Genomic DNA, 16,657 nt, shown 5'->3' with positions numbered 1-16,657 from the left:
AAGGATCGTGACATGCATTTTGTACGCGGTATCTCGGAAACAAGACTAGTGATGACAATCTTGACGTTTTACTGCCATTATGTTTATTGATCACACGTGAAGGGAACCTTATTGGACAAGATGTATACAGATTGGTAAACAATAATCGAACAAGGGGGCTATTGACGTGGACAAAGGTTAAAAATTGATCAACCAATCGCCGCAGGCGTAAGCCGCTTAACTGGTCAACAATGAACTCAAAAAGCGTGATCCGAATTTTTGATTAAGATTCTTCGATAGCGTGACACAAAATGGACCAAACATCGAATGGAAATCGCACGCTATAACAGTCATCTTCACGGATCATATCAACACTCAGATTTCGACATGTCCTGTAACAGTTTAACAAAATATCCTAATGTCACTGATTTCAAGGGTGGGAGGGTTAATAGCAGAAATAGAATACATTTGTACTTGTGGCCTGACAATCCGTCAACAAAGGGACAACGACAGTTTGGCATCATTCATCGGCATTCACTGCAACTTGACGGCTGGCATGACAATTATTTCGGTATAAATATAGTAATGATCACGCAAAGTAAACCTGGCGTTGTCACCGTTCAAGAATGATCTCTTACCCACCTTTCATGTTCTGCTCCCACACAAAAAAAAAACAGGATGTTACGTCTTCGATGTGCTTCTCAGAAACACGTACGATCCTAAACTCCCTGCTTTCATGACCGATAAGAGGCACGTTTGAAGTCGTTTTCCATCCATCGATTTTCTTTCGGTAGTTCACTTGACGTAAAGAGGTGTAAAGTGTTTTTCAAGTTATGAAGGAGACACTGAAAAGAAGTTGAACACATGTACTAATACGTATCTCAGCCGATCGTGCGATATTTCATGACCATCGAATATTCATGCTCTTCTTGTTCAAAGAAAAACAATTCGCTGGGTCCTTTGGGGATAAATCTTCCGCGAACATTATGATCTCGGCCAATTGTTTGATAAACATAGAAATGCCTTAAATTCTTTAACACATAGAGTGAAGAACGATAAAACAATCGCACTAATTTTCACTTAAGATCGTTGACAAATTTGCAAAACAGTGTCTTAGCGAAGACAACTGACCACAACTGAGCTTCACGGTCTCAAAGGTGCAAAAAACAGGAAAGTCCTTTCAAGATACTTTAATTGTGCGTTTATAATAAGATTTGTTTTCCTTTTAGACAACGTTAAAGAGTCGTTAAAGATTCTCTTCACTGAAGTACATGCCGCTCTGAAGAAGGCAAGCGGAAGACCGGTTCAAGATATCTTGTCAAAACTTGGAGCTGTTTTTTCCTTTTGCTTTTATCAATACTCAATTGTGTCCTTGTTTGAATTATGAGTTGAATGATTGTAGAAATCGTTATTAGTTTTTCACTCGCCCCATTAAATATATTTCGTATCCGCTGTTATTTGACGTGAGGTTAATTTCAGGATACCTGCCTCGTTGCTGAGCGACGTCGGCGCTTCCTATCATTCATTCTTATGCATTCACTCGTTCGTTCGTTCGTTCATTCATTCATTCACTCATCCTTCCTGGAATAAAGCTTCTTAAATGCGAAAGTTTAGTCATACCCGGATATTAACCACCTTTTTCAGCTGATTGTTTCCGGTTGACTTTCTCGAAAGGTCTGGAAACAGCATCACTCGACAAGATTGGTCACGTCGATTTTCTTTTCTTTTTTCATTTCTTTTTCTATTCTTTTTTCTTTGTTTGTTTGTTTCTTTTTTCAGTCTTACTTAAGCTTGTTAAAGCGTTTTTCGCTAAAAAATAGTGGAGCGAAAGTCTGTTTTATAAGTCTGGTAAATGCCGATTTTTTTATAATCTCAAGAAACTTGGTCGAATTTTATATATGGACAGCTGACATCTCAGCAAAAACCGCGAAAACAGCTTATTTGAATACCATAAAATTATTTTGTGCTTTTACTTGTTAGCTTGTTGTGTGTAAAATAATTTTCGGCGATTTATTTTATCCCAAAAACTTGAATCTAGGATCATTCTTAGAGAATATATAGCAATGATTTCATCAACCATATTATGCTGATAAAATACCGTATTTGGAGAATGTCTGAAATGGAAGAACTGAAATCAGAAGAGAAAGTGTTCTTCTGATAATGTCTAACAATAGAAATGAATATTTGAATTGTGAAAGGAACCTTTTGCTGGCTGTATTGATCCTTGAGAGAAATAAGAAATGTGTTTTCAACGGTGGTTGCCGCCAATGTTATATTTCGCAGCCGTTGTCATATTTTGAGCTTCCTTCTCGTGTTTAATTAAGCCTTAACAAAGTTATTCGTCGAAAATACAAGCGATCTGTCTACGTATCGCAATGGATACGAAACCGTATTCTGGAATCCTCTGGTAAAGGGCAATATTCAAGATCTTTTCCAACCAGGTAAGGTAAGTTGTGAGAGATTCGTCAACTTCCCAATTCCAATTAATATTTCCTTCTGACACAAAAGACAAACTAAAACGATGGGTCGAGTCCTTCTGTAGCCGGAGAAAAACATACAGAGGCAGATAGTTTTATTTTTGGAAGTGCAAGATATTTTCAAAGATATTTTCTTGGTAACTTGACCCAGATTATGACAGATGATTTGCCCTTTTGACGCGAAAAGCAAAATAACGCACGCAAAATATACATCATATCACCTCCGTGAAAGTTAATTGAGGCGAATTTCATTTACTTGCAAACAAACTTTGCCGCTATCCAGGAGCAGTCATGTCTGCTACAAACTTTTCGTAGCCCTATCATGTATGGCTCTCACATAATATTTTCGAGTGTATTTTTCGGTGGGGTGAAACAAAAGAGTGATCAGAATATACATAAACATTGAAAAACACACCCAGAGGTTCACGAATAAGTCAACAAAGATTATTTCTGCACCGGGACATCGTACATCAGTCGAATATTTAAATACACTTGCCGTGGTTTTGTAGCAGGGAGAGGATTGATTGTTTCCATGCCTTTTCCTTTTTAGACGGTTTCATAACTGATTTGGTTTCTTACCTGCGCTGGCTATACCTGTGGTTTCCAAGTCAATGTATTCGAGCTCCATTCGACAGGATGTTCACCAACCTAGGAAAAGGGTAAATTTGAAAATTTACCTTCATTGTTAATTAATGCACAAATAGATTACGTTGTCAGGTAAGCTATAAGAGTTTTATGCATAAATAACACCAATTTAACCGTGGACTACAAACAGCTGAAAATTCTGGTTTCACAGGTTTCTTCTCTTCTTGTTTTTGTTTTTGTCAACATAAAGTTTAAATTTGTGGCGTTCCTATAAATGTCGTCGATTATTTGAACTCAAACGTTTCAGCACGTCCCAATTAAAATATGTTGAACTGGTTTTTCGGCGTGAAGTGTTTGCATCGCAAATCCTCAGTCTCACTTTCGCTCATTTTACACTTTTAAAGATTTTCCACAATTTCTTACGAAAAAATATGCGAACTGTCCGTTTTACGATAAATATTCTTTCTTGGGATCAATTATACGATTGAACAACGGCAAAAACATATTGAGGTGGATGAGTGGCTTTCAGACTTTGAATAAACCTGACAAATTCCGTGGGTGATTTTACTACATAAGTACAATGGATATACAAACACTCGCGCGTTTTGGGTCCCTTGATCGGTAATCCAATGCAACATGCAATTGTTTCTTTCCGTAACTTTGGGGGATACACGAGCCGATGAAATAAATTTTAAAAATGCAGTGCTAAATAAACTCGGATTCAGGTGACGTTGTTTACTTTGTCGCCAAAACAACTATTACACCAGCCCCTGCTCTTCGTGAGACAATCTACTTTTGAGCTCGGAATTTCACATCAGTTTGTTGCTTTGCTATTTGAAAAATGAGAACGTTCTTAAATTCAAAGAGGACGAGGTGCATCCAAAAAGCAAAAAACACAATAAAACAGAACAAAACATAAAATGAGCAAATTAAAAAGGTTACTGAGTCTCAGCTTTGTTGTGTTTACTCTGTACTCCGGGGTGCGTTCTTAGCATGCTCGTAAATTTTGGTTTATCTCAGCCAAACGATATTATAACATAAAAATGTTCTTATTAGAAAGAGTGCATTGCCATGAAATAAACATGTGTAAGGTGGCTTGACCCGCACATTGAGGTAATTGTTCATTTAGCAGTCTGAAACTGTCAAACATTTGCAAAGAAAATGTCAGATCATAGCTCAGTTTTTATGCTCATCATAACAAGGGAGAATAATACACTTAACCAGACTCTCGTTTTGATTCGCCTCAAATAACTGGAATTCGCAAACACGAAGATAAACTATACGACCACACCATAAATACATCTTCTCTAATGTCATCAAAATCGTCAAGAAATCAAACTGCAGAAACAGCAGTTTTTCAAAAGCCCCGCAAATGATCAAAATAAAAATTCTCGAAGATTTCGTATTTAAAGCCATGCGGCTAATTGTTTGAACAATGTAAACAACTTTTCACACTATAAATTACAATATTTTTTCGTCTCGGTTCTGCAGTTCTAATTATACGGCATCAAAAGCCCTTTTTTTGCGAGTAAACAAATTTTTAGTGCCGTAACTCCCACGGAGCATAGAATTAATTATTAGTTGATGAATGATGCTTATAATTCCAAGCCACGGAGAGGAATCCATTTCTTGATTTCTTTTTCATTGCCATTTGAAATTAATCGTCATGTTTATGGAATAGGTGAACTTATTAACCTCGTTTCAGCCAATGAGGAAGTAATTCTTTTGCAAAAAACACACTTGATTGACAATGCAAGGACACAAAGGATTATGTCGCATGTATAGACCAAATGTAAAGCTCACATTTGCAATTTTGTTTCTGTTTTGAAAGACTGTAGCACCTTTCCGGGATTTTCCACTCCATCCCGAAAGGAAAAGATAAAAATGAAATCCTTTTGTTACTTTTCTCGTCTTATAAACTGGATACTGATAAAACGGTAACACCAAGTACGCACTATTTAAAAGTGCTTCTTGTGAAAACCATCATCATGATTCTGATTTTTCTTTTGCTTCATTCGGAGGATGAGATTGAATATTATTTTCAGAAGTTGTGTCGCTAACCGCGTTTGATTCTAAGGGCCCCTTCACATGATCCCGGTTGATCGGGCTGGCTCGGTACTGACCGGGATGAAATTGTTTTCTGTTCATATGACAACTTTCCGCCCGGTTTCCGAAAGGAAAAGTACATCGTTACACGACCATTCGGGAGAGAAAGCTAACTGAACAAACAAGAATTTCTCGGTTTTCTTTGTTCAAGCAAATTCAATATTCGTCTAACTTTATGTTCACAATCAAGAGAAACTATTCCGAGCTTGATCATCGAAAAAAGGAGAAGTAAAAACTCGGTAATGTCAGCTCTATCACGAAAATACATTGTAATATTTTCCTCCAGGTAACCGAGCTGAAGTGCACATATAGAAAAATTTCCAGCCCGCTTACCGAGATCCCGGTTGCAAAAACCGAGATCTCGGCAACCGAGCCAGCCCGCCTCTCATATGAACACATCGAAAAATTTACAAAGGATTTTAACAGAGGTGAAGCGATATCTCGGAAACCGGCAGGCTAGGCCGGCGAACCGGGTTCATAAGAAGAGGCCCTAAATTCGTTCTAAAGACAGTGATAAAACGCTTCTCTACGTCACCTTTACTAGAGGACAAGTAACAAAAGAAATATTAAACCGAGAAACTGGTTTCAACACCAGACAGGTACCTTTCTAACGTTAGCGAGACGGTGTAGGCCAAAACATGATAAAAAAGAGATAAATAGATTGTTTCTTTGTTGAAAAAGCGTAGCAGATTACTGAATACGAGTATAAATTCATCAAACTGTTCGAAACCCCATTGTTGTCACACATAATTTGTAAAATAGAAATACTACCGCTTCAAATGACAGTTAAAAAAAAAAACAAACTTGTCGTATGCATGTTTGGTCGACTAGCCTCAACTCCTGCTGAAGTTATTCGTCTGAAGAAAATGGCCGGCACGTATCCTTTCAGGCAATGGTAACTTGCCGCATCAGTTCTCAGATGTAGAAGTTAGAATTTCAAGGATAAAGTAGGCTTGAAAACGTGGCGACAGATAAATGCGTCTGGTTAGCGCTCTTCACTTAGCAACGTTCAGATTTTATGACCCAAAACTGCACCACCCGATATATTTACATTAGAAATGAACATTTGCCACAAGCGGCCAATGATAATCCATAGCCGAGACGTGTTCATGTGTTATGCTGATTGAAAAAGAGAGCGTTTAAATTTTCTGCAAAGAAAGTGGGTGGGATTTTCTTAATTTCCTAAGATGCAGCTGGCGCTGTAATCATTTAACCGGTGGCACACGAAATGGATGAAAAAAGGCTCTCTTGATATTATTTCTGACAAAAACCACTTTCGCTCTTGCATCTGAGATGAAAAGCTTTAATAATAGTAGCTCTGGCATTCCGTGCGTATGTGATTCTCGTCTCGTGTGGCAAAAAATAAAGCAAAATAAATAGACACAAAAAATTCAATTATTGAAGGGTCTCTAAATTACACATACAAAGCGGAAAGACAAATTCGTTTTTCTCATTTTTAAATGATGATCAAGATAGTAGCTAACGTTTCTTATCCTGCAAATTGTTGAAACGAAAAAGCTATCATTGCCTCATAAAAGTCAAAAGTCAATAGTATCAACTCTTGCTTGATTATTTGATTTTGGACAAATTTTGGCCATCCTAATGTGAAGTTGACATACAAGTCGTTTTCGTTTGTGATGTATGTGAATATTACAAAACAATTATTCATACATCATATAAAAACATACCAGTCTCTGCTTTTTGATTGGCTTAGATCTCATCAAATAATAACTAATGTTCTCCCCATTATAGTGTTTAGGTAGTCCACTAATAAACAATCATTGGATGAGTTTTTCCTGATAAATGAAATAATCAAGGTTGAGATAAGTGAAATATGAGACCGAAAACCGATGCCTAATTATGCATTGTTTTCGTGATAAATTATTCTTTTTTAAGCAAGGAAAAATATACATATCAATTTTGACGCTCTTGGTCAATAGTGAGAGTTCCGCGTAACGGTCAGATTATTGAAATTCTTCAGTAATCTGTTCCTTGCGTTATTTCCAGCCGGAATTAATTCCAAGCCCTCGTCCAATCAGATTCAAGATAGTAAGTACACAGAGGTCATGCCACGCCACGTTACTGCAGATGAACTTCAGAGCTCTGAAAATACTTTGAATGAATAGTAAAGTAATTTAATCGGATTTGGCTTTTCTTATAAATAAGCAGATCTCAGGGCTGTCATCCTCCTCGGCTTTTGTCCCTGTCGGATTTTTTCGAGTTCCCCCAAAATTTTTCTGGTTTTACGACGCAACTTATCGTTTAAGACAGATTTTTTTTTCAAAAAAGGAGATATTTAGAAGTAAACGTTCTCTATGTTTTAAATGCGTTGATAGCATTAACATCCGCCGGAGAGGGGCTTCAAACGGGTTGTTTGGCAAATTGGACGCTAATTAAAATCAAAAGAAGTTTCTCTCCGGCCAATACAAAGCGAATAGTTCTGAAACCAATCACTAATGCCAGGAAAATACTTAATTTTTCTCAGTTCTCACTAACGACTACTTCCAAGTCTTACTTCGACGCCATTTTCAAAGAGCATTTGCATGGCAAAAAACTGACATTTTTTCGCAAAATAATATTTTTATAAATAAATAAATGAAATAAATAAATCAATCAATCAATTAAAAAATCAATCCCATTAATATCATTGAAGTCTCAACTAGTTAGTTTGAGAAACGTAGCATCTCAAATTTCTGTCTGATTGTTGATGCCGCTATTAAAAACTGGACCGAAAAAGCTAGAAAAAACCTGTTGGGAGAAAACCATGCGACACCCGTTTGCCAAAAAAAAAAAAAAAAAAAAAGAGCCTGCTATAACTACATAAAATATCAAGGAAGAAAGTCGAAGTCGTTTTGCAATAATACGTTCTTACATTGTTAGTTCAATCGTCGACTTTGTTTAGCCTGGTGCGCATCTTCCTGACAGACTTATCAATCGAAGATGAATGGTGACGATATTGTCACAATGAAATATGAGACTAATCTCGTCTGACTTGAAAATTAATAATCAGTTTTCTTGCAGGGCTGTCAAGGAAGTGAACAAGACTAATCATTTCTGGCAGAGTACTATCAGTTGGTTGAGAAGTCCGCGTTGCTACAGTTTAATGCTTGTCCACCAAAAAACAACAGTGACAGCAAGGGAAAGAATCTCAGGGAATGGAACCTTGTCTGAACTAATCTACACTCACTGCTCACAAGATCTTAAATGGTGGAATCCACTGAGTCCACGTTGCGAATCAGCCAGCATTACGGCAACTGTGTTGTCCAGTGTCCTCTCGTTTAACAAGCTTGCGTTTTTTGGTACGAAAGAGGAAATCAAATCGCGTATAGTAAAATACTACAACCGTTGTCAACCGAGGAACTGATAATGGCTCAACTAGTGTCGAATCTGGAAAAAAACCACACAGGAAGGAAGCGACCCACAATGGCAATAAGGTTAGGCTTTTTAATTGCGAATTTTTCCGTAAAATTTTCTTCTAAGGTCTTTTATCGGGATTCCCACTCAAATCCTTATATTTTTGTACGCATTTCCTCACACTGAGCTTGGGGTGCCTGTGGAGTAACAATTCAAAGTGTGAAAACAACTTGGAAGGCCTTTTCTAGTATTCAATATGGAGGGGCGAATAATTCAATCATCGATAATGAGGAAAAAAATACCTTCTTTTGACAATTTTTTGCTACATTTAAAGACGGATGCAGCTTTCGACTATGACTCGATTCTTCCTGAGACAATTGTACATTTTATAGAAGGTGGCTCGAGGCTTTAAGCTTAAAAATACGGATAACTGGAAGACTGGAAGCAAGCTTGCAGGTATTTCCGATGGATAGCGCCAATGTATCGCATAGTGTCTTCTCCAGTTTTCTCTTCCTGACTGCTTTGGGATTGGAACCTTCGAATTAATAAACTTCTACGACATATATGCTACACTACTTCTGAGAGTTTTATCGTTTTAAACTGGTTTGTTTCACATATACACGACGTTTCGCTTCATCGGCAAGTTTAAACTACTAAACGAAACTACTGAATTTCTTCAGTGGTGTCTTTACCCCGTATCATAATACTTGTAGAATGTCAAATAGTTTGAAAAATATGCACAAGCATTGAAATTTGTCTTTATACTAGAGACGCATAATTCGTCTGGGACGAACTTGGGCAAACATTTTTTCTGCGTCTGTTAAATTCGTCTAGTATAAAGACGGCCACAAGATGCATGGACGAAGAATCTACTTAAGTGCGTCTTCGAAGACGCACTAAACTGGAAAGTTCGTCCAGACGCATTATGCGTCTAGTGCCCGTCTTTATACTAGACGGATTTAACAAACGCAGAAAAAATGTTTGCCCAAGTTTGTCCAAGACGAATTATGCGTCTCATATAGTTCGTCCCGCCTTTACACAGGACGGATAACATGAGAGACGCATAATTCGACTGGACGGAATATGCGTCTCTAGTGTAAAGACGGCCAATGACGGCAAGGCACTAAAAAGCACTATGCAAACTTCTCTCGCCATATTTTTAGTAGCCCTTAGTAAGTCTTACAGAAAAATAGTTAGAATTTATACTTTTCCTCTTGACATTGCTTGACTTATTTGGCGAGACTAGATTTTTAAAGAATGTACTAAACTCAGCTCGGCTTTGTAACAGCCAGTGTTTCGACAGGTTTAGTTGAAGAATACTGCGGTTATTTTAATTGCGCACTTGTCAACGTAGGCGGAGGACAATTTACCCGGGGACAAGACCGAACAAGATTTCGGAGTTGTTGACACTAAAAGCTTGTGTTCACTTCAAAATAGTCACAGATTTCAAAGTGTTTTATATTAACTCAGAATATATACATGGGTTACTTATTAGTATGCGAACAGGAAATGATCTTTTGTTTAAATTGACTGATGCGTCAGTGCTAGTTCGAATAGTAAATCAACTTGCCCTTTGAAATAAACTCAACCAAAAAGGAGCCCATTTTGTTAAAGATCTGAGAACTGTGTTGAAAACTGGTCATGCTGTCAAATCTTAAGTATTAGAACTAGAAAGTCCTTTTGGATGTCTTTTAACTGCCTCGCAATCGAAGCGAATATGCCGCGCAGCTCAAAAAAGTCCTCAATCGCCAGGCTCACTGTGATTTCTGGGGTCAAAGCATATCCTTTTGTAATCACAGATAGTTTCAAAACACTCAAAATGTTTAAGGACAACTCTGAATCAGTTGATTTCAAAACTATTAGGAGTTGTGCGGACGATTTATCTCAATTTAAACACTCAGTCACTCAGGAATAAAGTGTAACTCGCTTATAATTTACATTTACCAGGTGATATTAAAAGGCTTTTGACATCAAAATCTCTCTTACCTTTGGCGAGCTAACCAAGCATTTCAAAGACATCAGCGATGAACAAGATCGAATTAATCTTCTAATAATCACATAAAATCAAACTTCTCCTCCCCTTGTCACGATACCAAACATTTCGAACTTCAGCGTTAATATACAAGGCAATTCTTTTGTTTAGAACCTACCATTCTTAATTGTTAAGCCAACAACCAATGAACAAAGACCTTAATGAAATAACCTTTCAGAGACATCGAAAGAGCGGAGAATCAACGCTTGATTGATATTGTCTCTGAGAATATAATCGTTCAATCTTCACTCATTGCTAATGAGTTAAAAGTTTTTTTTTTCAAGTTGGTGCAAGGCCAGAAATAAGTCGGTACTTAAAGTAATTATCTATTCCTGTTTCACTGAATATTTCATTTGCCCCGAAGATCCTTATCTCACTTTCCACGAGTATAATTCAAGGCCAATTGCTCAGCACTTACATGATTACTTGAATGCTTCAGTTCCAGCCTGTTAACTTTTCGGTCATGGCATTCAGGTTGATATCAAACCCATGTTTACGCAGTCAAACTGTCAGTGCACCATAACGGATTGGAATAAAGCCCCTTTTGTGGACCGAGGATGATCCAATGCTCAAGCGAACAGCAAGAAACAGCACAGAGAAAGCAGTAATTTTGATGTCAAATTTTGCGCTTCCCTTTTTCGGCATAAGGAACTCAGTTGTTAGATGAGGCAGGTTTAACAAGCAAAGTTGAGATTAAAAAATCATTCTTCAATATGATATATTGCCCGACCGTGATACGTGGTTCTTTTCCATGTATGACCAATTACTACTGTGCGTTTCCTACATGCAATATCTTACCCAGGAGATAGATATGATAGTGATACTGGAATAAAAAACCGTTGCTGTGCAGCATGAACGTTTAGAATTGACTACGACGATAGTAAAAAAGAAAAAAAAAATTAAAATCTGACCAATACCCTGATTGACCAACACTTTTTGGTTCCTGATGAACCACAGATCGTTTGTTTATCTAAAAAATCTCTCGTTTCCTGGCGAGATACTTTACAGAAAAAGGGTCTTAGCCACCTCCAGCATTTACTTTATCATTTCGATGAGGAAATTGCAATCGACTTCTCCACAACTTCTCTGCAATATTCTCCTTTAGTAAATCGAAAACTTTAGCAACGTTCTTACATATGGAAACAAGTCAGTATTCCTAATTAAACATTCGTAAATTTGTTCTGTAATCTAAGGTCTGTATAGTACTTTAAGAAACAGCTAGTGCTAATTACGACTAAATAATTTTGCCCCTTTGTTTACTCTCGGCCTCCATATAATCTCACATCAACAATGTAGTTTGTTGGGTATTGTAAATATACAGTGTGAGTCGTGACAAAAGTAGCTCAAACTTGGCACAGAGAATCTACTACTTTTTGCATTCATAAAATAGGTATTAATCAGAAAAAGAATGTTGGACAAAAACCCGGAAATAGAGTTTTGCATTTGCCACGTTTACAGATTAATTTAACAGCTTGCCGCCAACGTACACAGAAAATGGTGTAACATTTCGACTGAAAGGAGTTTTTCCTAAAACCTAACTGCAAGGTAGTTTCTTGTTCCGTTGATCAGTGCTTGTCAAGCCGGGCTCTCAAGAGGACTGAATTTTAGAGATGGGATAATAGTATAGTTTGATATTTGCATATCCCCATTTTAGCGCTAACGTATTCAGTTTGCAGAGCGAACCAGAATTGTGTTCTCTTACAACAATAAAGTTTATACGGAGAGTAAGAGTTTCGTCCGTAAGTTCGTCTGAAAATTTAACTTGTCTCATTGTAAAATCCGCTGTCCACGTGCTTGGATATGAATTTTTGCCCGCGTTTTATTTCTAAAAATTTGACTCGGAAAAGTCGGTACTAATTTATGGTATTCTGTTAAGAGTTTTGAAAAAGTAAAACACATATCTAGTAGGCTTAAAAGTGTTTGCGAATGAAGGAAATACTAACCGCTGATATTGATAATTAATTGAATGATTTACACGTACCTGAGCGTATGCTGGAAGTCGCATGTGTAAATTACTCCGACTTTTCGGCGTACAATTAGACAACTTAGAGACGATCACCTGGAAAGGAATCAAACCGGTGCGAAATGGGTCAGAAATATTTGTGTCCCGTTGGTGTTTCCACCAATGCCTGTACTGAGGCCGATTGTGTATAACATTTTTATTCCCTTTTCAATGTAAATTAGGTGCAGCAGAAACCACAATGGGATAATTTAGCGGTTTTAGTAATTGTATTGAAAGAGATGATAATGTTAACCCCGCCGGGCGGTGAATGAATTGAAGAATCGATGGTTACTCGGGAATACTCGGAGCCGAAAATCCTTTGCAGGAGTCGAACCTACGACCTTCCGAACACTTGTTCGAAAGCGATAAAAATATGAGAATGTTTCATAAAAGTACAACATCGACCTTGCAATCTTGAAACAAACCAAAATGTAGCTGGTGCACTCTTGGTTTACATATTTCAAGTTTCATACAGCACCCACATAAAAAAAAAAGTAGGTGTGAGCTGACAGGACACTTTTTGTATCATACCAGAACACGTGCACATGACTTTGACAAAGACGATCACTGAGAAAATCAAACAAATTAACAAACGAAAAAAGAAAAGAACCCCTCCTTAAAGAATAGCCAAAATGGACTGACCGAAAAGAAAAGGCTAGAGTTGAGTGACGCACAGCACACCCGATTTATACGTATTGTCTACATTAAGTATGTTGAGAAACGCAAGTTGCAACAAAAGTTTAATTTTATCCAAAAGTCCCCTACTCCTCACATTGTTTTGACCGCTGGCTTCTTTGATTTACAAAGGAGTTTTGCCGGTCGACGGCTTGACGTCTTTGAGAATTGAATACGCCGGTATGGACTGACTTAAGAGCAAGACAAAAAAGTCTCTGTTTTAACATGTTTTAAAAGGAAGGTATGGGAGAAAATAATATCAGGCTCAAAGCCTTCTGCTCTCTTGCACGTTACTGTTGGGAAAAGACTACTTATAATGGGTGAACGCTGGAGCTCTGTTAGGCCAGACCAACAGCCTATGACCAGGGGCAAACAACTCCCAGACTATAAGGTTATGTCACGGCATTTTCACAAATCGATCTATTTTTAGACTACGTTTTCCCTCAAGAAACAAAGCCAGTTCCAACCTCGTTCCCAGGGCCTCTTTGTCGATGAGGAGAGAGACGACGTTGGGACAAGCAGTTCCTATTTTGTTCCGGCGGGGACTCTATGACGTCAAGTTGCTTTCTTGTGATTGGTCATCGGGCTTCTACGGGAATCTCATTCGTGGGAATTCAATCTAAAAATAAATCGATCTGTGAAAACGCCGTGTTGTTCGCTCCTAGTCATGCGCTCCTGGACAGGCTACTGACCTCAGGAGCCTCGCTCCCGTAACATACCGTTATGTGCTTGGAAACTCTTGGATGTGGGGCCCGTTTCTCGAAAGTCCCGAAACTTTACGGGCCATTTTCGGGTGTCACAATTCCCTTTGTATCTCAAGAACGGAGAGGATTTAAGTCGTCAAACTTCACAGTCATTTTTCTTTTTGTTTCCTTGAAAACATGTTATAAGATCGGCTTTCCAAAACAAGTTTTCGGGACTTTCGAGAAACGGGCCCCTGAATGGAATACGGGTAACGTTTTTGTTGGGCAGGGCATTGACAAGGGATGGGTAAGAAAGTTTTGTTCCAAAATATGCAGTTGACAAACGTATATGCGAAGCTAAATAGGGGTTCACTTTTCTTTTAACCTGACTCACTTTACGATTGTTTTTTTCTTATGGTCTCCATGGCTGAAAAAAACAAGGGATGATTCAAACAAGGGATGATTCAAACAATAAGCCTGTTTTGCTCAAAGTAGGAGGAATGCTGGTGGTTAGCACATGGTTTAGTCGAATACAATAGAATCGAAAAATTTTTGTTCACCTCATTAATTTATGTGTTTTTCTAAAACGCTATTCTACGAAAAGGGAACCTGCTTAAACGCCTTTCAAAGGGTTGTAAGTCATGGGTCAAGATTCACTTCCGGTTTTGTCAAAAATAAGTTCTGGTTACCATGTTGATGCACCGAACTGACGTCAAGTATCACGTGCTTAGCAGGTTATTTGTATTGTTTCTTGGCGCTCTTGGCATTTCCTTTCAGGAAGTTCTCAGGAAGTAGATGAAATCTAGTCATAAACCAGAGGTTGTCTGCTTTCATTAAGACATGCAATAGACAAAACACAATATTTCAGTTTTCAGTGGTTTATGACGAAAAAAAAGTCGTCAAATTAGGTTTTATTTTAAGGCTATACGTTCGCAAAGAAGAAGTAATCCACGCGAAGATTTAAAAGTGAAATTCCTAAGAGGTTCGATGGAATAATCCTGAACGCCCGTTGTGACGGGCAAAAGTGAAGGCTAGTTTCCGGTGTACAGATATAGAGATTGAAATGATCAAAAGCTCAAACAATGGGCGGATTCATTAACTCACAAATTACGACTCTGGAGTATTGGTCTTGGCCCTGAAATGGACGTCTTTCTATAACTTCATCCAGGGTTAACTTGAGAAACAGGTCTTATTAAACTTTGTACAAGTTAGCTTAGCCACGTGAAACCTGTCATTCTTCTCAAAGGATAACAATTTTCTCCTTCTTAGATTTCGTTTCTACATTTACAGATAAAACAATTTCATCATATTGCTGGTAGCACTTGCTCTTTGAGAAACCAAAAGCATGACTAATTTTCCTATACCTACATGCTAATAAAAAAAAACCAGCAAAGCTGGTCCATTCAATAGTGTATGATACGTTGACTAATTAATGATTGCTTGCCACACTAATCTAAAATACAAACACAGCGCTGTCGAAGGATCTTGGTTGAGAAAATATTCAAATGATTCTAGATTTTCCAGTTTTGTACCGCTTTCTGGTCATCACTGCTAACGAGCAGAGTACTTGGTGTGTTGAAGGGCATTTTACACTACCAAGGGTACCGCAAGGATTGTTTTGACGCAAAAACTGCCCCTCTTCCAGGTAGATGGGTCGCCGACTCGTCAGAGGCGGGAATATTTCAACCAAGTAAAAGGTACGCGATTTATAATTAGACGAGGTACAGTCGAACTTACTCAGAACAACAACGAGTTGAATTTGGTAAAATCAGTACATGGGTAAAGAAACAAAGGGAATTTAACAACGACATAGCGAAATAAACAGTCTTCATTTCATTCGGGGGTGTCATCACACAATCAGTGACCATTAGTGTACATATTGCAAAGTAAATAGAATTCGTAACATTACTCACCAACAGTTGATCGCATGAATTCTTCCCCCTTTTGAGACAGGGCAAGGTCCTTTAGTGCTTTGAAGGCCACGTGCTTGGTCGTGAATTCATGTTTGTGAGATATGCATTTGTCTAGAAAACAGAAATACGGGGAATACGCAGAGACCTCGAGGTGTTTCGAGATTATCGCTTTCCATGGCCCAGCGCGCAGGAGCGATCGAATGTTTGATCGGCCATCAAATGCGAATCGACATCATTTCCTGTGCAGTGTTCGCGTGACTCCCGGGGGACTGCTCAGCTTCTAAATGCCTTCAAAAGCCAATGAAATGAGCGCAAAGTCAAATTGGCTGTTTGTTATGTGATTTTCGCGTTCTGCTTTGAATTTCAGACTGTAGTTGTTTTTGTACACTATAGTGTTACCGGAATAGACAATTGAAGACAGGTTGAAAACGAACTAATCTACCCGTTCAGAGACTTACATTTGAGATGGGAGGAAAATCATGGTAATGACAGTGGTAGCAAGATTTCGACTTTTGCGCACGTTTTGGTCAACTAATCATTGGAATACTTGATTTGAGTTGAAATGTTATATCTAGACCTTTTCAATCCCAGATATTATCCCCAATCAAAACAATGTACTTCAAAATCTCTCGGCAATCGACCAGAATTTAGTCGGTACCTCTCTTATAATTTTTCCCAGTTCGAATTAAAAAAAAAAAAACCCTTGCGCGCGCAGAGTTATAAGTAAGCGTATAATTTTCTTCTTTTGTTGAGGAAAGGAGTTCACGAATTTGCATTTAAAATCCTCTGTAATTTATAATACATTAAATTGTTTTTTATAGCGACTTGTAAGCAAGGAATGGATTTTTAAA

General features: G+C 38.0%; 2 long non-coding RNA genes across 4 annotated transcripts; one reads left to right on the top strand and one right to left on the bottom strand.

Annotated features, from left to right (window-relative positions):
• Positions 1–1,697: 1,697 nt before the first annotated feature.
• On the bottom strand, positions 1,698–16,309 carry LOC138042849 (uncharacterized). Of its 2 annotated transcripts, XR_011131096.1 has the most exons (4): positions 15,807–16,309; positions 14,583–14,695; positions 12,515–12,592; positions 1,698–3,104 (listed from the first exon to the last, which is right to left on the bottom strand). It is a non-coding gene; the product is annotated as an uncharacterized lncRNA (long non-coding RNA). The 2 variants fall into 2 exon arrangements; XR_011131095.1 differs by lacking the exon at positions 14,583–14,695 and having other exon boundaries at positions 2,433–3,104.
• On the top strand, positions 2,285–9,428 carry LOC138042850 (uncharacterized). Of its 2 annotated transcripts, none has more exons than XR_011131097.1 (3): positions 2,285–2,425; positions 3,007–3,115; positions 8,169–9,428. It is a non-coding gene; the product is annotated as an uncharacterized lncRNA (long non-coding RNA). The 2 variants fall into 2 exon arrangements; XR_011131098.1 differs by having other exon boundaries at positions 2,294–2,420.
• Positions 16,310–16,657: the final 348 nt, after the last annotated feature.

This window comes from Montipora capricornis, chromosome 3 (genome assembly GCF_036669925.1).
Source record: "Montipora capricornis isolate CH-2021 chromosome 3, ASM3666992v2, whole genome shotgun sequence".
Taxonomy (NCBI): Eukaryota; Metazoa; Cnidaria; class Anthozoa; order Scleractinia; family Acroporidae; genus Montipora; species Montipora capricornis.
Note: the sequence above shows the minus strand (reverse complement) of the source record. Positions and strands in the feature narration are given on the sequence as shown.